The following is a 15,133-nucleotide window of genomic DNA, read 5'->3' on the forward strand; positions in this document are numbered from 1 at the left end:
TGTCTTCTGAATATGAAAGTTGTGATTCTCATATTTTTAATTTTCAAATAGTATTTGTCAGATCCTCCAGAAGAGCATTTGTTCATGACTTTTTATATCTATATTTTCATTCACTCATTACATTTGTATTTATAATTGTTTCTGCATTTTGCTATCTTCAGATAAATATATGAGATTTTAAAAAGTGTGGATTTATTTTGTTTTGAAAAACCAGTATTAATTTATTTTAAGATTTACTCTGCCAATGAACACTGTATATCAAGGGCATGAAAAGTGACTTGTAGTATATGAAAGCTCAGCAAATGTGGCATTTGTTTTGCTGTAGTTCAGTATTTTAAGTTCCATGCTACATTTTAGCCCAGCTCTTGAACACGCTATATTCAGTTAAGATAAATCTCTGTTCATGAAAGAATCTAGATTAGCTTCAAAGTAGTTGCAGACAGTACTGCAAAAACACAGCTGACATACACACAACTGGAAAAAGATTCAAGAAGCTGACAAAAAGGTGATGAAATTTGTCTAAATGTAGTTGAAAACATATTTATTTGCATCTGATAAGTATGTACCTATCTGCACAAGAAGACTGCATGTCTAAAGTATGTGTCACAGATGGTGTTCAAACTAATTAATCACAGGTCCTGACACAGAACCATTTTTTCTTCTTTTTCCCCACTCTATTACTACTCCACTACTGACTGCATCACTCTTGTCCAAGTCTCCATTTCTGGAAGAAATTAAATTTTCTTTTCTACGGATGGAATATGAATTGTAGAATAGGAGACACAGGGAATGGTGGGTTTTGCTGTCAGTGCAGTGACAGCATCTATTATATTATCTCACTTCTAAACCTCTCAGTAGCCTCCCTACCACTTTGAGTAGGATAAAAAAATACAATATTGAATAATCACAAGATTCAGCTAAATGTTGACTACTCTATATTTACTGTGTGCTATAGGCTGGTCAGAAATACCTTCCAAGCAACAGAGCTCTCTCCATCAGTCAGGTGCACCAACTGATACAGACGTTTTCTTGCTAGCAACACCTAGTGATAATCATGATTAGAATAATGGAAATATTTTTTGTTCATTGCTTGCAGACATCAAAAATGGGAAGCAAGCAATTTGGAAATTCCTCTTAAAAAATGTCCTATCACTTTTCTGGAACCAGCATATTCAACCTAGCTTGCAGCTGTTGAAAATTCTCACAGGTCGCTGACCGGACAAAGGATTTTAATCAATGTGCACAGTGATGTCACCAAGAACCACTAGTCTCACTGACACAAAGCCATGGAGAAAGATAAAATCTTAGATAAATCTTCTTCTAAATAATCTAAGATAAAATCTTAGATAAATTCTACAGTACACTAGGGCAGGTTGAATGCTTATGACATCACTACCACTTTTATTGGTGGATACATGCATCGACACATATGTTTATTTTTGTATAGCACTTTCAGCACAGTCTCACAATAAAGGGTAGAGTCACCATGCTCTTCACTACATACATATGAACAGCCATATACTTGAATTCAGTGACTATCCTCACTAATAAGAAAGAATGCTTTTCAAAACTCTGCACACAGCTAGCCTACCTGCCCAGATAACGTTGGAAAAAAATGAAACTACTATATTTTCATGTGATAAAGTAAGAGGTTTGAGCTAAAGCTACATTAAAAGGAGGGAAAATAAATACCTGAAGTTTGTTCCTACCTTGACTAATGTCTTAAAATTATTTAAAATGATAAGAGTATGTATATGAATTTCATCTATATTTTTTTCACAGTTTCCCACCTTAGAAGAAGGGATGGTTGCTCCACAAAGCTTTGTAAGAGCTGAGGATGGCACTGGAGAGGAAAAGAAGGACTGAATGTTTGCAGAAGCACTAAATAAAGGCGGGGGCCTTTATGATGGAGAGCAGGCAGCTCTCTCAGGCTGGAGAGTTTCATTCTCCCTTGGGATGAGGACAGGCCAGGGGTACCCAGATCCAGACACACTCCAGCGAGGGGTTGTCAGAGGATGTCTTTCATGTGTAACGCTCATTATCAATAGATATGCTGACAGCAAATGGAAGTATAATGTTTATTACTATACATTGCCCACAAACACTTCTTTCTCAAGTATCTCAGTCCTATGTGCATCCCAAATATTCAGGATTCTGACTGGGCAGCAGGGTTATGTTTGGTCCAAAAAGCTGCCAAATGTTTCAAAAAATGTTAGTTTCAGATCCTCTGAGGTATTTCTTTTATCCTGGTGCCGGGGTGGTCCTTTACACACTGACTTATTTCAGAGTCAAAGGCAGAAGACCTAAAGTACAATTTATCATCAGTACTTCAGATTCTGGGGACAGACAGAGGTATAAATTTCTTAAGTACAAATATCAAGAGTTTACAGATATTATTCTGAAGAACATCCATAATATCTACAGGTGTTACTGTAACATTCAAAAGGTCTCACTGTGCCTTGGTATTCAGCTCACGCTCTCACGTGAACATAAAAAATCTCTCAAATTCCCAGTTTTTTCACCACTCATCATTTTCCTTTCATTACTCAATAATTCCCTCTTCCATGCTAATTCTCTCTCTCCCTTAATCTATTAATCACCATATTCCCAAATCCCTGCAGTACATATGTTGCCCCAGTCCTTCCATCTACCATATTCATCCTTTTCCACTCCTTCATTGCTAATCTTCATTCTCTAATTAATCTAGGAGACAGGTGGCTGTATTAAGCATTTAGGTTAGCTAGCCCAGGTAAATCACTAAAAGACAGCCATGTCTCTAAACACCACATACATTTCACTAACTGCTCTTACACACCTGTGAAGGTATTTCACATAATTATTTGCATTAACGTGCCAGGATTCACTCCTTACACAACAGTTTAAAAATGCTCCCATTCAGTGTGGAGAGGGGATTCTGGGGAAGGGTACAACAGATACTTTGCTTTATCTCTCCTGGCATGTTCATTTATTTAGCCTCAATAAAGCCACTTGAGGTGAGGCTTGAAACCATGTTCTTAGTAATTCTGAATGTTTGCAAGCAAAACAAGAAGTATCTGCTTTTTGCATGGATGCCAAGGGAACAGAAGACAAGAATTACATCTATCAGTACCGAGAAAGGCTGAAGGATAGAGTAACTTATTGAACATTTATAAAAATCATGTCAGAGCACAATTTCATCCTGGAGAGATCCTGCCCAAATCGCTCTCAACCTTTTCTCTCCTCTCTTTTCAGAGTCTGTTCTTAAGCATCTTTTTCTTACTTGCCAAATCCCTCCTTACCATGCTCACACCTTTGCTTTTCCCCTCCCTCTCCCCCCAAAATATTTTTATATCCAGTTTGGTCTGAAGTAAATCCTGTGGCTTCTATTCTCCAGCTGTTCAGCGTTTTTCACAATACCTCCCTCTAGACTGTGAAGAACACAGGTAAGATACTTTTCTCTTAGGAACTGAGAAAAGGAAAGGCAGTGAACAGGTTGAAACAGTAAACAAGAGAGTTTCAATAGCCAAGAAAGTAAGCTTGAGACAGAGGACAGAATACTTGAAGATGAGGCAGCGTATCTTCAGTCTTTCTCTCCCCAGCAACGTTTGCTTCCTGTAGCTGAGTCTGGATCACAGTAACAAAAACATCTCTCCAAACCATTTCATAGAAGCACAACATCCTATTGGGGTATATTTCCAGTTTCTTATTAGCATTCTTGAGAAACCTAAGGCAGATCTTGCAGCAAAACTTGTCTGTGTAAAAAAACACAGCAGCAGAGGCTTTTGGCTAGCTTGAGAGGGAGAGGGATTTAAGGGTCCTCCTGCCTATATGCAGCCACTCCAGCCTCAGAGAGCATAAAACTTGAACTGCAAAGGACAGAGGTAAAAGGGAAACACTGGTGCCAATGCAACACTCTCTACTTATAAACATTTCCCTTCATGCTACTTCGGCTCTTAAATTTTCAACTCTGCAGATGGTGAAAAATACCCACAGATTAGAGACTTCCATACCTCAAATGAAGCTAACATATAAAGGGGAACATTTTTACAAGTGAAATGAATAGCTACAGTCTGTGCAAACACTGATCTCCAGATAGGATAACATCATAAACACTGGGAAATAAAATTAATGGTTGAATGATAGCAGTAAGTACTATGCTCCCAAGAATAATAATCAGATATAGATGTTTAACTGCCTGTGACTGAGGACTCCTGCATCTCCCTACAGAGTACATGCCTCCTTCTAAATACAAATATTTGAAATTATGATTCCCATGTATTTGAGTATGATAAAATGAGCAGGAATTTTAAAGCTTTGATTTTTAAAAAATGGTATGACTGAAAAGGATAATCTAATCCTAGAAACAAGCCTCTTTGCACCATTATATTTGTTGTTTGGGCACTTTTATGTAGTGTTTTTGAAACTGTTTTCGAACAGCAATAATTATCTTGGAGAAAATCAGTAATTCCAAAATGTTTTACTTTCGACGAGTCATTTTTTTAACTGGTTCATGCATTAGCAATGCTAAGTAAATATAAAAACATATTGAGGAATTGTTTGTCCTGTTTTCTCTTTTTTGACTGAAATCTACTAAATCTGTCACCTCTGTTACAAATAAAGTTTGCAGTACTTTGATATAATAACTTTTTTTTTTAGTGAAATTTTTAAAGTTGGGAGTAAAATACCAAACCGGAGCACCTTCTGTTGGTCTGTTGCTTATTTTTTTTAGAAATAAAAGACCCTAAAAGTACCAAAAAGAATGTTACAAATTCTATTTAATAAGTATCACTTTAATGAAGAGCATAAGGATAAGGAGCTGACATCACTACTGTACATCTCACTAGACAATGCTGGTTTTTTAACAGACTTATGAAAGTTTTATTTTTCCTTCAGATAATTTTTCTTTTCTTTTTAGAGGTATCTTGATAAAGTAGCAAATTCCTAAGATTTCTTAGTAGTGTGTACTGCATAACATTCACATTACCTGTGATACTGGGTGATGTGTAAAGGATACTGATTTATTCTTTATTCTTTTTATCAATTTAAATAGAACAAACTGGCCTTTGTTAAGAAGCCAGTCTTGGCTTTGAATATGCTAATTTCTGTACCTTATATCAGACTCCTTATCTGTTACACAGGCATAGTAATTGCCATGCCACACTATTGTAGGTAAATATTATGATGTGATATTCTCACCTACTGTAGCAAAGAAAAAAGAACAGTGCTTTATAAAGGACAAACAGATAAGTTCATACATGCTAAAGGACAGTAACCTTAGGGCCTTAATTTCTCAGTGTCTTTTTTCAAGATACAGAACAGTATTTACAGTTATAATTTTTTTTTCTTAAGGGGCATTTAGAATTGTGTCACTTTTTCCTCTTTAGGAAAGCTATTCTCAATTTAGTAGATTCTACTCTGAAGTTACATTTAAGTGAAGTTATCTGTACCAGAAACCACCAGAGCCATTAAACACAAAACAGCAACATGTGTGCTCGTGGATGACCAATGCACACAATGGCTTTATGAAGACCACTCCACTGGTTTCAGCAGCAGACAGATTGGATTCTATGAGCCCAACCATTTGAATCAGTGAAGTAATACATTTTTCTTCATCAGTGGCCTGTTTCTTCTAGCTGTGGGGAGAACACAAGACACTTAGGTCCTGAATGCAGTATCCTCTCTGAATAAAGTCACTGGGAAAAAAAAACAGTCTAGTCTTCTTCCTCACTTGTGCTTTTTTTGGCTCTTTTCAGCCAGTGGAAAGTTTGGTATGCTGCGATGTTACTTTCCCTATCACTTCATTTGCTCTAGATTCTGAGAATACCTGCCCAGCTTTGCAAAAGCCATTTGGAATCTTTGGATGTAAGACAAGGGTTGAAACTTTACCTGTTCAACCAGTGGGACTATTGCCATTAACTTTGTCAAAGCATGGAGTTCATCCAAAGCAGCAAGACAAAAATATTTTTCTATTTGCATCTTACTATCTTTGTTTGCCTTTTTGCCAAATGTTAGAAGATTACAGAGAAAAAACAAACAAACAAAACAAAAAAGAATTTAAAATTATAGAAATGGTTTTGGGGGTGTGGGGAGGTAAACAGGGCCAAAGGTGCAAGAAAGGAGCCTCAGGTGCAAGGAAGAACAACCTCAGTTTTACTAAAAGAAAATGTAAAACCAATTGCATTTTCCACTACTGTGGTTTTAAAAATCAGCTATAGTACTGAAAAGGTAATTTATCAAACACAGAATTGTAAAATATTTTTTGTGTTCATCAGTAAATACATATTTAAGAGAAACAAAATCAAACCAAAACTACAAGGTGTGGATGAGAAAAAACCTACAATCTACTTCATATTTGACATCACATATGAATCCTAAAATAAAACACCAAACACAACTCTAGTTTATTAGATTCCTAAGGTTCAAACACAGCTAAGTCACCTAAAATATACTGTTGTAGCTTTATTGAAATATATTAACGAGCATAGGAACTACTGGCGTCCTATTCTGAAAAGCTACAAAATTAGACAAACTGAGAAGAGGCAAACTTCTTCGGCTATGTGCGGAAGGTTACTAGAATAATTTATAAAAACAAATATGCTACTATCTGCAGAAATCACTAGACAACATAATATGACAGCAAACAAGCCCTCGAAGTGCGCTAGAAATGGCAAATTCAGACTACGGATTTTCTGGTGTTTTATTCAGAAGGCAAAGTGATTTTTCTGTTTATAATGACGCAAATAACTGTATATCATGAAATGCTGATCTATAAAATATCACTGTTGCGCAAAACAATGTAATATAATATCAGCAACTAAAGGCACTTTCACCTTTTAAAATACACGATTGATCTGGTCTGTAAAAGAAGCATCTATGTGATGGAAACGTATGTTGATCTCTAACTATCATTTCCTATCAGTCAGAAAACTGAGGCGAAGACTAAAAAAAACCACCAAAACCAAAAATCAAACCGAGGGCCATAAGAAAACCCAGACACAGACTTCACTTAGGCACTTTGCCCCGTCATCTACGCAGCTTTATGACAATGAACACCCATCCGTCCCCACAGGTCCTGGCACCTCTACCGGCACCGGGTCTCCGCGGGCCCCCGGGGCAGCTGCAGCCGATGGTGGCTCCGAGCGGGACTCAGCTCCAGGGGCTCGCCCGCAGAGCGCCTGCCCAAGACGGCGGGTGACACCGGGCAGAGCCCAGCGCAGCCTCCGGGATTCGCACCTGGGTCCGTTTGTCGCGAGCAGGACCCCCATCCGAGCCCGCCGGCCGGGCATGCTGCTGATCCTGCTCGCCTTCTCACAGCTCTCCCACTCGCACCCTCACGACTCGGGTTTCCTATCCTGCTTTTCCGCCAGATGCAAGCGCAGGAGTTTCCTCCGGACAAGTGCAGCCACATGCGGCACCACCCCCTTCATCCCGAACCTCCGCGTGGGTCCGTGGACGCGGCCGGGGCGGGACGGGCGCGGCGTTCCCAACCACGCGCAACTTCGTGGGGCTGCGGCGGGCGGGCCCAGCCCTGCCCCGCCCGCCCCCCACGGCCGGGCCTCCCCCGGCCCTCCCGTGACCGCGGGGCCACCATGTGCATCTCCCACCCCGTGCCTTCCTCCCTCCCTCCTTCCCTCCCCTTCCCCACCGCCTGCGCAGGCAGGATGCGCGCGGCACCGCCATCCCCCGGCGGGAGCTCTGCGCGGTGCGGTGCGGTGGGGCGGGCACCCCGCTCCCCCGCCGCAGCCCGGCCCCAGCGGAACCGCGGAGACAAAGTTTGCGGCGGCAGCGGCGGTGCCCCTGCAGCGTGGGGCAGGCCGGGCGGGCGGCGGGCTCGGTGCATGCCTGGTGCGTGGATGAATCGCAGCAGGCGGCGGCGGGCGGGGGCGGGGGCCGCGGCCGGCGATTGGGCGGCGCGGCGCTCGGAAGCACTTTGTTTTCTATTCTAATGAGGGCGGAGCAGGGCTTGTGGATATTTACGTTGAGGCGGGAGCCGCCGCCCTTCATTCACCCACATGGTCCCCGAGCCGGACCGCTGCTGCCGCCGGGACCTGCCTTCGCGCCACTTCCCTCCCCCCACCCCACCCCCCCCTCGCCTCTCCCCCCCACGCCCTCATCCGCCCCGCCGGGGAACGGCGCGGAGCGGCTCCCCTCGACCGGGCCGGCCACGCCGCGCCGGGGCCGCGAGAGAAGGAGGAGGAGGGAAGATGGTGGCGGCGGCCGCTGGCTGGTGAGTGTCGCTGCCGCGCGCGTGTCGGTGACAGGAAACCTGTTGTGAGGCGGCGGCGGCGGCCGCCCGGCGCGGAGGGCGAGCCCGGGGAAGGCAGCGCGGCGGCGGGGGGCGGGCGGGCAGCTCGGAGGCGGCGGCGACGGTGGCTGGTGGGGCCGCTCCGAGTGGCCGGGGCGGTAGGAGGGAGTGTGGGTGGGCGGCGGGGGAGCCAGGAGAAGGGCGCATGGCGCGGCGCCTCCCGAGCTTGCACACGGGGCGGGAGGGGCTGGAATGAGGGAGATTTGAAAAAGCGTGCGCGCCGCTCGCCGCTGCAGTGAGTCCCGCCGCCCCCTTCCCGCCCGCCCCCCCCCTCCTCCCGCCGCGCTCCGGGCCCGGGGCGCCTCGCCGGGCCAGGGTGGCGCGGGGAGCGGCCAAGCCCCCGGGACGGGCAGGGCAGGGCGGCGTGCGCGGCACAATGGCAGCGGCGGCCGGGGGTGGGCGCGGGCGGGGGTTCTGCTCCCGCGGCCCGCGGGGGGGAAGGCCCGTCCGGGAAAGTTTGCGCCGTGCCCGGCGCGGCTGCGGGGGGGAGCTGGCGGCGCCAGAACAAAGCCGCACGTGGGGCAGAGGCCGCGGCGGCGGCGCGGGGGCTCCGCTCGCCGCCCACGCCCAGCTCGGGAACGGCAGCGGCGGTAAAAGAGGCGGCGGGCGGGGAGGGACGGGGGGGGGGCGCGGGTCGGGGGGGGTTCTCGGGGAGTTCCCGGCGGAGGCGCTTTTGTGCTCTGTCGCCCCCCGGGGGAGGGGGCGCGGGGCCCCGGGGAGGGGGCAGCGCCGCGGTCTCCGAGCGCGTCCCGGGCCCCTCCGCATGGGCTTTTGTTCGCAGGAGGGGCGGGGGCGGCGGGCCCGTCTTTTTCCCCCCCCCCCCCCACCCCACAGTTCTCCGCCGAGGTGCGGGACCTCCCGCTTCTCCCGGGCAGGCGGACGGGGAACATCGGGCGCGCCCCGCGCCGCCGCTCGGGAGCTGCGAGCTTCATTACGAAATCGGCGCGGCGGCGGCAGCTGCGGGCCCTCGGCGGCGCCATGTTGCTGGGAAGGGGGGAGGAGGCGGGGGACATGGCGGCGGCTGCGTGCTGAGGCCGATTGTTCCCTGTTAGGCCCGGAGCCGCGTGTGGGCAGCAGCGGCCCGGGGAGTCGCTTCCCCTCCCCCCGCCGCGGCCCCTTCCCGGCCCGGGCGGCCCCCGGGCGCAGGCGGGCCCGACCCTTTCGCGTCCGCCCGGGCTGCGGGGCTCGGCGGGGCCCGGGCGGGCGCGCGGGGGGGGCGTCACGCCGTAGCCGGGCTGTGACCTCCGCGCTGCTGGCGGCGGCGCCCCCTGGCGGCCGGCTCTGTGTTCTCGGCGAGCACGTGCTGCGCGGTGTGGGGAGCGGGCCCGGCCCCGGCAGCGGCCCCGGCCCGGCCCGGGCCCACGGCTCACACCCGGCAGCACGGGAGGGATCCTGCCTAGGCGCACAGGGGATCCACTTACCGGGAAGAAAGTGTGAGCCCGCGTGCGGTGTGTCGCACGGGACGGTTCATGGCCGCCCGAGGGGGTTCGGAGCGTTTCGCGCCCTCCCGGGAGGGGTAGAGTGGGGATGGGGAACGCTGGGTTTGGGAAGTTTCTCGGTGACTTTGTTCATTCCTCAGGATCAAAATGCAAGTAACTCGCTGGGTTTTTTTCACAGTATCCCCACGTGCAGCTGAACGTAATGAAGCTTTCTGTGGATGTTGCAGCAGTGTGTTTGCGGAGAAAGTTAGTTTCAATGGGTGATGGTAAGTTTTTATTTTTCAATAATTTATTTTTAAATATAGGGGCAGTAGCAGTTCTTTTGAGGCTCAGGCATAGACTTCAGTTAGGACTACTAAATTGCAAATAGTTCCTTGGGATTGGATGCATATGTAGCAGTCCACAATTTCACTCGTTTAGAGGAGAATAATCTTAAGTTTCCCAAGCAATCATTTGTTTGATAAAGCAGTTTAACAGTAAGTTATAAAAATGTTTAGATTTGGTATCTTGGATTTTTCTTTCCTTATTTTAACTAAGCTCTTTTTGGTTGTTTTAGTTAGTCTAACAGAAGCTAGTTTTATTGTAGTTTTAAAGTATTGTGTTAAATTTGCTGTAAGTATCACGTGGGACATAATATTTACATGTTCGTTCAAGTCTATATTCCTGTTAAAGGAGGAATTAAATACATTTTCAAGTTTCTAATATAGTGCTGTCCTGCATTATTGAACCTCAGGTCTGTAATAAGGTGTAATTTGGTTGTGGTAGTATATTTTGCAGCTATTATTTGAACCTGCTTTTTGTTGCTAGATAGACTAATCTAAATGCCACGGTAGAATTTGTAATTTGAGACAACGTGTCTGTGGCAGTAGCAGCAAATATTCTTAACTGGACAGCAAAATGAGTAATTGGAAAACTTAGAAAGATACCTGGCACATCATAAGGTGGCTTCTGGATGTTAGAAAGCCAATGGTAGGATATGTTGAATCTAATTTTTAAATTCCTGGTTCTCTGGAATTTAGGTGTAAACTTTTTAAATAAAGAGATTTGGTGGGAGCTCATCACCAAATTCAGGTTTGCCTTTAAAAAGATATTTTTAACTCTTCAAGTTGTTGTGGCATTCTGAAAATAGTGTGAGAGAAGCATTTCTGTAATTTTCACATTTGGGTCGTCTTCTGTGAATCAGAATTGATTTTGATACTGCTTAGTATTGCATAGGAATGTCCTGGATTGGGCTGATGGGTTGCTTCAGTTTACTCTGAAGGAGATCTTTAGCCCAGAAATGTGAATATTTGTTCCAAAGCTTGTAATTTGAAACCTGATCAAATACTCACTTTGTTCTTTTCTTTCAGCAGGTACAAGGTAGACAACATATCTTGAATTACTAAAAAAACGCTGTTTGCGTCAGAGTAATGTCAAAGTGCTTACAGTGCAGGTAGTGATATATAGAACCTACTGCAGTGAAGGCACTTGTAGCATTATGTTGACAACTGCCTCAGGAGATCTTGCAGGACTTCAGAGAATGGAAAGGTACAGTGTGGTGGTGTCAAGTGCTTTTTGTACTAAGGTGCATCTAGTGCAGATAGTGAAGTAGATTAGCATCTACTGCCCTAAGTGCTCCTTCTGGCATAAGAAGTTATGTCTTCATCCAGTCACTCAGGTTGAGACTGTAGATGTTCCAGTAGTTTTCTGCTTTGCAGACTTCTGTTAGTTTTGCATAGTTGCACTACAAGAAGAGAGTGGTTGTGCAAATCTATGCAAAGCTGATGGTGGCCTGTTATAATCTACATCAAGGAGTTTGAATGCTTTCTGCTGGTTATGGGATATTTTGTGGCCTTCCTTATTTTAACAGCAGTCTAGTGAATGACAGCTCTTGTAGCACTAAAGTGCTTATAGTGCAGGTAGTGTTCACTAATCTACTGCATTATAAGCACTTAAAGTACTGCTAGCTGTAGAACTACATGTTAAGTATGTCTTACAATTTATTTGTTGTTTATTGAACACTGTTCTCTGGTTAGTTTTGCAGGTTTGCATCCAGCTGTATGATACTCTGCTGTGCAAATCCATGCAAAACTGACTGTGGCAGTGACAAGTCAGTCAGTGAGTGTGAAAAAATTATACCCCTTTCTACACAGGTTGGGATCAGTTGCAATGCTGTGTGTGTCTGTGGTATTGCACTTGTCCCGGCCTGTTGAGGTTGGTGGGGATAGAGGCCGAAACACCCTTGTAGCTTTAAGGAATTTCTCCTTCACTGATCCATGAAATTTTAAATTTCTAAGATTTTTTTTTTTAAAAATGTAATTCTCTGTGTAACCAGACTTGGGGATTTTTTGTATTTGGCTTTTTGTTTGTATGTATTGGATTTGTTGCTGACAGTATGTATTCACTGAAGTTTTTGAGTGGGTTTGTTTTTGTTTTTTTTTTCCCCAAAGCTTAATACTTTTCTATTAAACTGAGGTGGATGCTTGTTTGCAGTTTCTTCATGACTTTGTTGGAGAAAGATGGATCTTGAGTATCAAAAAATCTGCATGAAAGTTCAGACTTTTTCAGGATAAGCTTACTTTGGAGATGCAAATTACGTGACGGATTCAGCAGCTTGCTTTTGTAATAATTCTTACTATATTGAAACTCTGCATTTTCTAAATGATAATGGGGTGCATTTTTAGCCTTAATTTTTCCATCCAGAATGTGTCAAATTAAAGAGCAACAAATGAGGTTACAGGCAGAGCCTTAATCATTCATCACCTATGGAATCTTTAAACGTGTCCACTTATTGTGGAGTGTCTATATTGATGAGTGTAACAGTGGTCAGCTTGTAACCTTCTAAGTTAATCACTTAGCAATGAAATACAGCATTTCTTTAGCTTCATGAAAAACATACCTGGAGAAAAGCTCATCCAGGTATCTGCTTCAAAGAAGCTGAGATTGGTTGTTAAAAAAAGATATAACTGGCTCTATGAGGAAGGGTCACTAAAATCTTGAAGTGGAGTATTCAACATACCTTGCATTGTTAAATAAGCTGCATAGTAATAAACTACACTCGTAGCTCAAATGTTGATGGGTTTAGTTCTCAAACAGGGTTACAGAGGACTAATGCTATAAATTCAAACTTCTCACTTTAACCTGCCAGACCCTATATAGTACTTAAAAGTAGAATAGAGCTCCTTTGTGGTAGGAAAATATGGGTCAATGCTGCCCTTGCTCTTCTTACTTCAAATTCATATAGAATGTGAAGCTAAATGGGTCGTTCTTAAAGAGTGTTGAACACTGGGTATTGCAGTGCTACCTCTCCATATTACTCCGTCCTCTTGCAAGAAGTAATAAATACATAGATGCCTATGACGTCCTTAAACTTCTTCCTGAAGGAACCAAGCCATGGTGGACTTGTGCATGCTGCTCAGTTTCCAGTGCTTTTGGTGTCTGTATTCGAGAAGTATTGCTCAGATAGGTTTCTTGTCCCAAATACTCTGTTCCCAAGCTTAAAATTCTCTTCTTAGTCTTGCTGATTAGAGGAAGCTTGTGTCTGTGGAGTCAGCAGATGAGGTGTGTGTCTTGTCCTGATTTCTGGATGCTCAGTTTCTGCAGTAATCTGGTGATTTAAGATTTAACTCCTTAAAGTGTAAAAGCGATATTCTCAAAAGTTTAAATGCAGAAAATGTTTTAATATGTGATCATGTTTATACTGCCATGTAAGTATCAAGTTTTGAAATGCCCGAAGATGTTTATTAGTTGGACAATAAAGCCTATTAAAATCAAGTGCTTGCACAAGGAAGTTTTATGTCAGTGGAGCCTTGTCCATTGAATGTGTTGTAGTGTACCTAGTTTTAATGCCTTTATGTGAAAATAAAAACTTCGTGGCATTTTTTTGTGTTTCATCATAAATTCTTTTAATGCCTGGACTCCAAAAAAATACTTTGACATAGTGCAGGTATGAGAAATGATTTTGTACCTTAAACAGCATCTTCAAGATGTAGTAAGCTCTGCTTTATCCAAGAAGCAGTTATGGAACTGCCTTTCTAATACTAGTCTTACTTGGCATGCCTTTAATACAGCTTTGGCTTACTGGTTTTAGAACTTGAAAGTTTCATGTTAGTCATATGTTCGTTTTGGAAAACACCTTAATACTCTGTTTATACTTTTACACTTTCATAGGTAATAAGTAAATCCAGTCCTGTCTTACGTTAAGTTCTGTGTAAACGGGGCTTTTCAGTCATTTGAATGTTTTCTCATAATCATCAGCTCTGTACATTGGTTTCAGTGTAGCTGAGACTGAAATAGTTGACAGGAGACTGTAGGGAGAGAAGTAATGCTGCTAAGTTAAGCTGGGTTTACTGAATTAAGTTGATCTTTGTCTTCAATATTCATGTAGATGATGTGACTAAAGAAGACTGGTGAGATGGCTGAAACTAAGTGCCAGTTCTAAATTCCTGAAAAAATATCAAGAGGCATTTTCTGCAGATATATTCAGCTTTTCTGTTAAAAATGTCACATGTGTGAGAAACATATTTCTATTGGCTTTGATACAGGTATTAATTTTTACAGTGAGCTGTGAATTAGTCTGAACTGTACAAACTTCTGGGAGATTGAGCTAATGAATATAAACTTGTGGATTTTAAGAAATTGTCTGTAATGAAGTTATTTTTTCAAAATGTATATGCAGGAAGAGCATTGCTTACACTGTCTTTCTGAACAAAAAGTAAGAAATTCCAATCTGTATTAAGACTTCCTGTATTCCTAGTATAGCACAGTTAGCCTTATAAGTAAAACCTTTTCTGTTAACAATAGAAAATTCTGTGTATTGAGTATCTGAAAGCATGCTGGGAAATAAAACATTTTTCCACTAATTTGTCACTGGGTGATACTGAAAAAAAACAGCTCAGTTCTTTAAAATTTACTTTCTTATGCTGACATTTGAATATCAAAATTGACTAGTGAGATGACTGTCAGGCACAGACATTTTGAGCTTGTTCATAAGACATTAAATGAACAGGACTAAAAAGGAGTCTCCCCTGCTGTGGTGGCACGGAGTTGGGTTTCTCTGACATAGCTGACTTTCTACCATAGAAAATAAATGCAATATTCTATGTCATACAGTACATCACTCATATTTTTGTAATTCATAAGTGGTCTTGTGTGCAAAGTCTTGGCAAGGACTTGGCTTTCTTTAAATCTGGAATTACTGGAATTTGTTTCCATACCACTTTTCCCTATCATTCCTCAATCACAGAATTCACTCCCTGAAGCTTTTTCTTTCTGGTCCTGGTAGCTTCATGTGAATAGGCTAATAGCATTCAGTGTGTGAAACACAGATCCAGAATAGGAAGGAGTGGACTGCATCCTGTTGTGACTCCTTATAGAAATCTTGCTATAAAATCTGCAGTTCTCTGAAGAGCCAGTTTCTGGCAATTTCCTT

The sequence above is a fragment of the Serinus canaria genome, chromosome 1 (genome assembly GCF_022539315.1).
Source record: "Serinus canaria isolate serCan28SL12 chromosome 1, serCan2020, whole genome shotgun sequence".
NCBI classification, from domain to species: Eukaryota; Metazoa; Chordata; class Aves; order Passeriformes; family Fringillidae; genus Serinus; species Serinus canaria.